We start from the raw sequence: 11,943 nt of genomic DNA on the forward strand, positions 1-11,943 counted from the left end.
TACGAAATGTTATAGCTTCAAATGAAGATGTCGCTTTTGATATTGTCCAATCAGAACGGTACTTTCCGTTCACTGCGTAGCGTTTGAGTTTCAAGTTCTGATGAAGCGACACCTTTGCAACATAAAATATGGCATTTGTCAATTTAAACAATTAATATGATTATTGTTACTAATATGTAGTATCTAAATCATGTAATTGCCACTTGCGATGCCTCTTAGTTTATGCGATCATTGCCACTGTCCTTTTATCATCTAGTGTTGAACACAGATACCGTTATCAGGCCCGTAACTTTTGTCTTGTTTCTACCTCCATTTCTCAACTTCACGTCTCTAGTTGACACTCGACACTCCTCTAGATTTTCCCCCTTTCTTTCATGATTTGCATTTCTAGCTGCCATCCGATGAACATCTAGCTTTGTCCTTTTACTGGCACTTCTACTTCATGTTTACTCGTCTAGTTGTCGTTGGAAATGCCTCTTGCTTAGTCCGAATTCGTGTAGAGGTCGACGAATGGATTCATAGACGAGAAGCACAGTGATTGTTGATAGCTGTAACTTTGTGATAACGAGTTGTGTATTCAAAGTAAAATAAGGGAAAGACTCATCGTCAACTCACGAAGACAAAGTTAGAAAGCTGAGAAAAGACAACATTAAGAACTAAAGCGACACCAAAACACAGGGAAAACACTCTCTCCTAAAGGTTGTGGCAACTGTCAGGATGTACTAGTATCCCGTGTGCCAGTCATCTACTATTAAAGTCATATTGAACAAGTCAGGTCTTGGAACTTCAGAAGCAAATAACCTGACAGCTTAGATTGCAATAAGGTCCCTCTATGGACTATCAAGGCCCGAATACTGACGCTGTTTGTGTTGGCAGAGATGGATGTTGGTAAATAAAGATTAGAATTAACACGTGTTTAAAAAAGACGGGTGTTAGTTGTATTAGATGTTTTGAAGAGTTGACCCTAAACATTGGAGGTCAGAGTCAGTAATGCGATCTAACTTACCTCGCATGTTTAATTCGTCCAATTTGACAGGTTTATTTCCAGGAGAAAAATCAAAACATTCTTATCGTATTTATGTTAATTCCAGAATCGGAAACAATTTGACGATTTGGCCTCCGCTTTTCTTGTATAAACGATTACTTTAACGGCAGTGATTGCAAGCCGACAAGGTTATCATATATTACGGGTTATATTTCAGTGTCTGTATTTTCTGGTGAGCCGTTCACGTGTCACTCACTGGGACAGTGTAACTACTTTGTATGCGCGGAGCTATTTCCTTATCACGATCTGACGCCGGCGAGTGCCACAGTTTCGGGCTGACTGAGGAGTATCTGTTTCCATTGATTTGACACTATGCCTGGAGACCGGGAGTAATGCTGACCTGTAATGACCTGTAATGACCTGTATGAAGACAAGTATAAAGAATGAGTAGGAGATAAAACTAATTTGCATCGGCGTGACATTAACTAAGCGATAGAATTTCACCAGATTCCAAAAAACCAATTGCTTTGTTGGTAGTTATTGTACACAAAGATTGAAGTTCTCCAAAGAAAATTCAAACTGTGGTTTCTTGATATCAAAACACACGATGAAAAATGTTTACAAGTGCCTCATAAAAGCCCAACTCAGCATGAAGCCAGACTCTGTAGATAATGATAAAACGTATGAAATGCTTACAGTGTGTTATCAGAGTTATTTTTATACTACGCAGCGAAAATTACCAGACCATCATAGACAGGCATTGCATAAGAGAAATATATAGTTCGGTGAGTAGTAATAAGTTATATATGTACAAGATATTTCCATCGATCTGAGCATCAATGTATAAAGAACTTATACAAAGTATGAATTTGCTCGTAATGACAAATGTGTTCTAATGTTTCTATATTGGGTTGGCATTAATAAAGTGTAGGGTGTCTAAACAGTAACAAAAAGGTTGGTATTAAATGAACGGCCATGCTAGAAGTGATATTTACACGCTGTTGAATTAAGATTATTTCTATAAAGAATTATGACTGATTGCATTTGATATATATGTTTAAGGGACATATATAGTGTTCGTGAGTGATTGAATATGATTGAGCAGTGAAACAGAGATATCACATAACAGCAAAATATATGTCACCCAGAGTATTAATTCATGAAATACCACTCTTCAGTGGGCTTTTTAAAAGATAAAAATAACATCAAAGATATCAATATATCGACGTCACTCCAATGCCATCATTACGTAACTACTATGTATCGAAGTCCGTATAATGATTCAAATAAACAAAATGACACCATATCGTAAAACGTTCAACAGAAATACTAGCAAGCACCTGCTTACAAATTGAGTCGATGCAGAAAGCCCCATAAAGTAATCATTTACTGGATTTTATTTCATCTTCGTCCTTTCAGAATTCTACAGAGTGGTACTCAAAGTACAAACGAGTGGAAATATGTATCCCAAGTGTTCGGAAACGCGTGTAGAAATACAGCCAAAGCGGAAAGGTGAGTATAAAACCTTCTATAACGTTACAAAGACGGGCCTATCCCCAGGGGGAACTAATACTTGCCTCAGTCTGCTTACATTTTCATTTATTTTAATGTACAAAAATATTGGTACATGAGTATTAAAAGAAGATAACATCAGAAAACCAATTTAATGAATAATATAATCTCGTGGTTTAACTCATCTGTTGTTGTTAAAGATCCAGTTACAAAAACCTTCATTATCTTTCATTGTTCACGTGCAGTAATAATCATACTAAATACGTTAATGTTTGGTGAACAATATTTTCATTTATTTATTTCAGGCGTATTGCAGAAACTACAAATACACGTGCGTCTGCAACTAATAAATATTGTATACTTTGATTGCATATACGCACAAGGGGAACGAATCAAAGATACGCGCTGTGTTGTGTATGAGTGAGTGAGGGATAATAAAGAATATAGACAAACATGTTTAAATATGTACTTGTATTTTCGTAACGTTGACATTTATAGCTATATGTTTACTCGATTTCCAGCTTTCGCAGATAACGTCTGCATCGCGGGATCTTTTCTCGAAAAAATACAAAACACAGATTTTCGTAGGAAAATTAATATATATATAACGTCTTTTGGGAAAATAAATAGAAAAAAAGAAATAACACATTCAGTAAATACCATATCAATGTTGTCATTTTCTCTTCGGTAATGCATGTGATTTTTATTATATTTTGGGTACATGAACTTCATACAATGCGAAAAATTGATTCCCTTAACATTTGGTTATACTGATATACATTCATATGTAAACAGAGGTGGCGAACATTTTATGTATCCTTTACATTTTAATGTAAATATATTACAGTTTGTCTCAATAACAAGTTTAATAGCAAGGTAAGTCTCTAAAGTATAACGTAAAACTATAACAAGGTAAGGTTCTACAATATAACTTAAAACTATAACAAGGTAAGTCTCTATAGCTTAACTTAAAACTGTAACAAGGAAAGTCTCTACAGTATAACGTAAAATTATAACAAGATAAGTCTCTACAATATAACGTAAAACTATAAAAAGGTAAGTCTCTACGGTATAACGTAAAACTGTAACAAGGTAAGGCTCTACAATAAAACGTAAAACTGTAACAAGGTAAGTATCTACGGTATAACGTAAAACTATAGCAAGGTAAGTCCCTACAGTATAACGTAAAACTATAGCAAGGTAAGTCCCTACAGTATAACGTAAAACTATAGCAAGGTAAGTCTCTACAGTATAACGTAAAATTATAGCAAGGTAAGTCCCTACAGTATAACGTAAAACTATAGCAAGGTAAGTCCCTACAGTATAACGTAAAACTATAGCAAGGTAAGTCTCTACAGTATAACGTAAAATTATAGCAAGGTAAGTCCCTACAGTATAACGTAAAACTATAGCAAGGTAAGTCCCTACAGTATAACGTAAAACTATAGCAAGGTAAGTCTCTACAGTATAACGTAAAATTATAACAAGGTAAGTCCCTACAGTATAACGTAAAACTATAGCAAGGTAAGTCCCTACAGTATAACGTAAAACTATAGCAAGGTAAGTCTCTACAGTATAACGTAAAATTATAACAAGGTAAGTCCCTACAGTATAACGTAAAACTATAGCAAGGTAAGTCCCTACAGTATAACGTAAAACTATAGCAAGGTAAGTCTCTACAGTATAACGTAAAATTATAACAAGGTAAGTCCCTACAGTATAACGTAAAACTATAGCAAGGTAAGTCCCTACAGTATAACGTAAAACTATAGCAAGGTAAGTCTCTACAGTATAACGTAAAATTATAACAAGGTAAGTCCCTACAGTATAACGTAAAACTATAGCAAGGTAAGTCCCTACAGTATAACGTAAAACTATAGCAAGGTAAGTCTCTACAGTATAACGTAAAATTATAACAAGGTAAGTCTCTACGGTATAACGTAAAACTATAGCAAGGTAAGGCTCTACGGTATAACGTAAAACTGTAACAAGGTAAGGCTCTACGGTATAACGTAAAACTATAACAAGGTAAGGCTCTACGGTATAACTTAAAACTATAACAAGGTAAGTCTCTACGGTATAACGTAAAACTATAACAAGGTAAGTCTCTACGGTATAACGTAAAACTATAACAAGGTTAGTCTTTACAGTATAACTCAATACTATAAAAAGGTTAATCTCTACGGTATAACGTAAAACAATAACACGGTAAGTCTCTCCAATATAACTCAAAACTATAAAAAGGTAAGTCTCTACGGTATAACGTAAAACTGTAACAAGGTTAGTCTCTACAGTATAACGTAAAACTATAACAAGGTTAGTCTCTAGAGTATAATGTAAAACTATATCAATGTTAGTCTCTACAGTATAACTTAAAATTATAACAAGGTAAGTCTCTACAATATAACTCAATACTATAAAAAGGCAAGTCTCTACGGTATAACGTAAAACTGTAACAAGGTAAGTCTCTACAGTATAACTCAATACTATAAAAAGGTTAATCTCTACGGTATAACGTAAAACAATAACACGGTAAGTATCTCCAATATAACTCAAAACTATAAAAAGGTAAGTCTCTACGGTATAACGTAAAACTGTAACAAGGTAAGTCTCTACGGTTTAACGTAAAACTATAGCAAGGTAAGTCTCTACGGTATAACGTAAAACTATAACAAGGTTAGTCTCTACAGTATGACGTAAAACTATAACAAGGTAAGTCTCTACGGTATAACTTAAAACTATCACAAGGTTAGTCTCTACAGTATAACTCAATACTATAACAAGGTAAGGCTCTACAATATAACGTAAAACTTAACAAGGTAAGGCTCTACAATATAACGTAAAACTATAACAAGGTAAGTATCTACTGTATAACGTAAAACTATCACAAGGGTAGTCTCTACAGTATAACGTTAAATTATGACAAGGTAAGTCTCTACAATATAACTCAATACTATAAAAAGGTAAGTCTCTACGGTATAACGTAAAACTATAAGAAGGTTAATCTCTACGGTATAATCTAAAACTATAACAAGGTTAGTCTCTACGGTATAACGTAAAACTGTAACAAGGTCAGTCTCTACGGTATAACGTAAAACTATAACAAGGTAAGTCTCTATAGTATAACTTTAAACTATAACAAGGTAAGTCTCTACAGTATAACGTAAAACTATAACATGGTTAGTCTCTCGGTATAACGTAAAACTATATCAACGTTAGTCTCTACAGTATAACGTAAAATTATAACAAGGTAAGTCTCTACAATATAACTCAAAACTATAAAAAGGTAAGTCTCTACGGTATAACGTAAAACTGTAACAAGATAAGTCTCTACGGTATAACGTAAAACTATAACAAGGTAAGGCTCTACAATATAACGTAAAACTATAAAAAGGTAAGTCTCTACGGTATAACGTAAAACTGTAACAAGATAAGTCTCTACGGTATAACGTAAAACTATAAGAAGGTTAGTCTCTACGGTATAATCTAAAACTATAAGAAGGTTAGTCTCTACGGTATAACGTAAAACTATAACAAGGTAAGTCTCTACAGTATAACGTAAAACTATAACAAGGTAAGGCTCTACAATATAACGTAAAACTATAACAAGGTAAGGCTCTACGATATAAAGTAAAACTATAACAAGGTAAGTCTCTACGGTATAGCGTAAAANGAAGGTTAGTCTCTACGGTATAACGTAAAACAATAACAAGGTAAGTCTCTACAGTATAACGTAAAACTATAACAAGGTAAGTCTCTACAATATAACGTAAAACTATAACAAGGTAAAGCTCTACAGTATAACGTAAAACTATAACACGGTAAGTCTCTACGATATAAAGTAAAACTATAACAATGTAAGTCTCTACGATATAAAGTAAAACTATAACAAGGTAAGTCTCTACGATATAACGTAAAACTATAACACGGCAAGTCTCTACAGAATAACGTAAAACTATAACAAGGTTAGTCTTCCCAGTATAACGTAAAACTATAAAACGGTTGTTCTTAACATTATAATGTTACATTGTAACAAGATGACTGGCAACACTATACTGTATTAATATTAGCTTTAGACCAAGCATTAGATATTAATGTTAGTCGTGACAGTATAACTAATATGCAGTTATTCCTAACTTAAATCGTAAAACTATTGTAAAACTATAAACTATTACATATTTGGTTTCTATCAACAAGTTAATGTGAAACTATAATATGGTTGTCATGAGCAGTATACCAAGTATCTTGTACATATCACGTTGTCAGTCTCGACATTGTAATTCACAGTCATGGTAAGTCTGATCAATAACATCTATATCTATGTCAGGGCTGTCTATGTCAAGGGGGTCTCACATTCTAACGATATACATCAAATGTACACTTGATCATCAAGTTATCGTACTTTAAAAGTTGTCAGAGGCCGCTCTAAAATAATAACGAGATATTACATCTTCTTGTATTTTAAACTTAATATACAAACAATAATGCTAAAATTATCAGTTTCTCATATAAAACTCATAGCTTTCAATGTATTTCAACTTTACCACTGAAAACGGTATCATTAGTGTATTATGTAGATGAAACCACACATGCAAATATCCACCCAGCATGCGTATACATCATGTTTTATTCATATTTATACTTCAACCAGATAGCGCTTTGGCACTAGGTTTAAAACAAAATCGTCTGATAGAACAATAGAGTCTTTCCATTCGAATATTGATAAAAATGTACATAAACTATTGGCACACATACATATATCTATTGCCTGACTAATTTCGTAATATATTCGCCACATAATATTTGCATGTAATTCATCATCAATTTCCTTATTACAAAATGTACAACCGTTTTGCTGCTAAAAAAACGTTTCCACAGCGCCTAGTACCCATATAAGTTTAATGGAATAACTTCAAGTTTAAAGTTAGCTACTCTACTCTGTTGTGATCTTGTTAGTTTTTATTTTACAAAACTTTCACATTTATTCGTTTTTCTTAAATTTTCAATTTAGTTGCACCATTTCTACCTTTACTTATATAGGGTAAGCGTTCTCCCCATTTAACATTAATTTGCTTGTCTTAACAGGATAATGAAATAACATATACATAGTCGAAATCTGAATTCAAAGAGGATAAAAACCACAGGAACGTAACCCGTGGTGGTTACTGTTAATCACTTCAGTCTCGAACAAGTGTATAGACAAGTTGTATGGTCGCCATCTTGATCTCCTGGAGAAATGTGCTTTTTCTTTGTTTGATGTGAGGGTCATTTTCCTGATATGCTCTGTATTGTGGTGTGTGTGGGTTTCGTTTTTACCATCATATTTCTCGTTATGAGGACAGGACATTTCTTTGATTTGACCTAGATTTACATAGCAAGTGTCATTGATTTGACCTAGATTTACATAGCAAGTGTCATCGATGAGGCAGAAACAGTCTTACCCTTCCGGAACACCTGGTCGTATCCCTCTTGTACATTAACAAGGCTTTCCATGTAAATCTTTCCTTTGTTCATACCTTGCCCTAGTTTTATCGATTTTGAAATATTGAACTTGTGAATTTTCCTCTGACACTATAACAAGTTTAAAGATTGGTTCCTGGTCCATATATATCTGCATAATAAATGTGTTCATATATGAAAAATTGTAGTTCAGTATTTTGTCAACGAAATGTATTTATATTGTAGCGGTGATCACTGTTAAACTGTCAAAACTCTGCCAATTGGAGTGAAGTCACGTTATATATTTCTTGTTATTGATTGATTTGTCTAGAAATGTTCACGAGATGTTCGAATTAAAAATAGATATCTCGTGAAATGTAAGTGATTAGGAACTTTAAAATGTTGAATTCAAAAGGCTTATAGATAAAACGGACATGTCTATCCAATCATTCATTGAGTTTTATATTTAGCTGTGCCTATACTGATGAGCGAAAAGCTACGTCGTGTTATTGGGGAATTATCGAGTTTGGTAGTGAGGTGACTGTATTGCTGTCATGCTGTATGTGAATATCATAGAGTTTAGTATGAAGGTGGCTATCATTACCATACTGTATGTTGGTTGGTAATGACAAATCAGTTCCCAATGGTTACAGTTTTAGAAGTGGTACGGGGATCAACGATAAAATACAAAAAGAATCCAATAAAAGTTAGCCTGTTAAAACACCCTTCCATATAATTCAACAAATGTTTTAGACGAACACATCGATTTTCACTCGATATTGACTTTTTCAACTTTACCACGAATTAAATCACAAATAATTTCCTTTCATCATTTGTGACATTCAAACCATCCATGCTTATTGAGTTTAAAGGAAACGTTTGACTCGCTTTTCCGGGGCCTGATCTTAAAATAATGACATGTTTGAGAGATTTGTCCTCTTAATTCATTATTCCTGAGCCTTTTCTGTATTATGGTATTCTGGAGAGATATGTCCTTTGGTAGTTGATTCACGTGTTGCTGAACCTGTTCTAAGTACTATGATATTTTGGAGAGATATGTCCTTTGGTAGTTGATTCACGTGTTGCTGAACCTGTTCTGAGTACTATGATATTTTGGAGAGATATGTCCTTTGGAAGTTGATTCACGTGTTGCTGAACCTGTTCTGAGTACTATGATATTTTGGAGAGGTATGTCCTTTGGTAGTTGATTCACGTTTTGCGGAGCCTGTTCTAAGAACGATGATATTTTGGATGGATGTGTCCTGTAGAAGTTAATTCACGTTTTGCTGAGCCTGTTCTAAGTACGATGATATTTTGGATGGGTGTGTCCTGAAGAAGTTGATTTACGTTTTGCTGAGCCTGTTCTAAGTACGATGATATTTTGGATGGATGTGTCCTGTAGAAGTTGATTCACGTTTTGCTGAGCCTGTTCTAAGTACGAGGATATTTTGGATGGATGTGTCCTGTAGAAGTTGATTCACGTTTTACTGAGCCTGTTCTAAGTACGATGATATTTTGGATGGATGTGTCCTGTAGAAGTTGATTCACGTTTTGCTGAGCCTGTTCTAAGAACGATGATATTTTGGATGGATGTGTCCTGTAGAAGTCGATTCACGTTTTACTGAGCCTGTTCTAAGAACGATGATATTTTGGATGGGTGTGTCCTGTAGAAGTTGATTCACGTTTTGCGGAGCCTGTTCTAAGTACGATGATATTTTGGATGGAAGTGTCCTGTAGTAGTTAATTCACGTTTTGCTGAACCTGTTCTTCTGAAGAGATGTCCTTAATTGTTGATTCGCTTTTCCTCGGTACAGTTTGTTGAAAGCACAATAAAGGCCAAAATGAAATATAATAAGGATGAAATTGTGAGAATGATTGAGTTTCTGGTTAACAATATCTTTGTTGGGTTCGGATGATTTTTCAGCAGATTGTAGGCATTTCTATAGGACCTTGACATCATGAACACTACAGACTCGTTTACTTTAGTACTTTATTTAGAGGGGAAATTTCGATGTTCTGGTCGTGAACTTTTCCTTTCTTGACAGCAACATCCATGTTCCTCAAACTGTCTGTGTTAACATGTTCCAGTTGATTTGGTATTCAGGATTCGCTCCGAATATCATGACTTCCGCGATAGATGTTGACTGCTGACGGACAAACTAACAACACAAGGTTTACAATGATACAGGTCGATGAAGGCTATGGACGAGTTTTATGGAAGGATCTTGCAGAGTAATATGCTATGTTTCGTGAGATATGAAGGTCGATGTTTTAATGTAACCTGCGGTTTTGTTGTCACTACCTGGGTTCTCAGTGTGAGGACGTGACGTCACTACCTGAGTTCTCAGTGTGAGGACGTGACGTCACTACCTGAGTTCTCCGTGTGAGGACATGACATTTCTTTAATTTGATCTAGATGAGTATACACGGCGGACGCCGTCCATTTAGCAGAAAGTGCTTCCGACACGCTTGATTTTATTCTCCTTGTATTTTATCAGGGTTCTCCGTGTAAATCTTTTATTTTGTTCATAGTTTGAGCTAGAATTATTGATTGATGGACATTTCGGTATCCTTTGTGTTTTCCCTCGAGACGTTTTGCCGGGTGCCACATGTAGTGCTGGTTACTGGTTTGTTGTAGTGGTTCAGTTAGTGTTATGGTTCTCTTCAGTTCCTGTTGTCCGTCCTAGTAGATTTTTAATACCCTGTAGTATCTATTTTCTGCATTAATTCCTACTTTATTCCATGCCGTTCTGAGACAGGAGAGTGTTGAAACGATGTACGTTTAACAGGAGAGGAATTGTGAAATCTCTGTGATATAAATAAAAAAAACTCAAGAGTGTTGACAAATCTATTTAAAAAAAGATGGAGGCTAGAAATTCAAGCTTTACTTTTAATTCCAGAATTCAATTTATCAAGTCGTATTTGCCTTTTTACACCTTCAGTGCCAATGATAAAAGGCAGGTAGTTGTAACAGTGAGTGAGAATGTAAGAGGGCCGCAGATTTTTCACTCGGTATATACAGTGTTATGTGGATATTGAACGAGATTGCATCTACAGACTTGAGATAATCGGATAAGCAGTGTCTCGCCCAGGTGAGAAAGTCAAGAGTTAACCTCAGGTCCATAAACACACTATATGTATATCGAAGTTCATTTACTGAGGCTAAGGTAACGTCCTACTGTCGTCTGTACAGAGGATTAAGAAATAGCGTCATGTTTTTAATACAAACTACGTCAGCATTATAAATACTATACAGCACACAGGTGAGCGATCGTGTAAATGACAGGTCGAGTCTACCTGCGACAGTGGGCGTGGTTAGGCTGCTGTTATCGCGAGCCTTAACTCCGCCCAAGCTATTCCAATTATTGGCTTCACTCTCGTCTTTTCTATAAGAGCGTTGTGAGTAAGTTACTATTTTCATCCTCAAACAACATTTGTTGCTTTCTTGGCAAGGTTCCAGCGCGTTGCAGACATAACAGCCCTCGGCATATAATTCAATATATCGCGAGGAGTAAGCTCGTGTACACTAGCAGTGGCTGTACCACTGACCCATTGACGGATTGCTAATGTCATCAACCCGCAACATAACGCATAGTTAGTTTACAGCAAGCTCTGCGTCCTCATGGGGATGCGTTTATAGATAATTATTTTTCTTCTTTTGTCAATTTTGATAGCTTGCAATGATCTCGGATTAAACATGCAGGAATTTTGGTGTGTAATTCATCACACAAGACGTGTATGATGACAACCAAGGCTGTATGTTCTGTGCCATTTTTATTCAAAGCTGATCAATTCCTAACTTAATATCTAAAACAGCCAGATGAGAATCCCAGGTAATAAATCTATAGATAAGTAAAAATAGATGAATTGTACAAACACGCGCTTGTTTTTGTAGACCTAAACCTTCAGTTTTCCAAAAACGTCTATTTCAGATAAAAGATTCAAAATTGATAGTTGATGTTGGAGAGTGAAATGTTTTATCTATACTTTTAATGTGTAGGTCTAAT

The sequence above is a fragment of the Mizuhopecten yessoensis genome, unplaced genomic scaffold, assembly GCF_002113885.1.
Source record: "Mizuhopecten yessoensis strain PY_sf001 unplaced genomic scaffold, ASM211388v2 scaffold11135, whole genome shotgun sequence".
Lineage (NCBI taxonomy): Eukaryota > Metazoa > Mollusca > Bivalvia > Pectinida > Pectinidae > Mizuhopecten > Mizuhopecten yessoensis.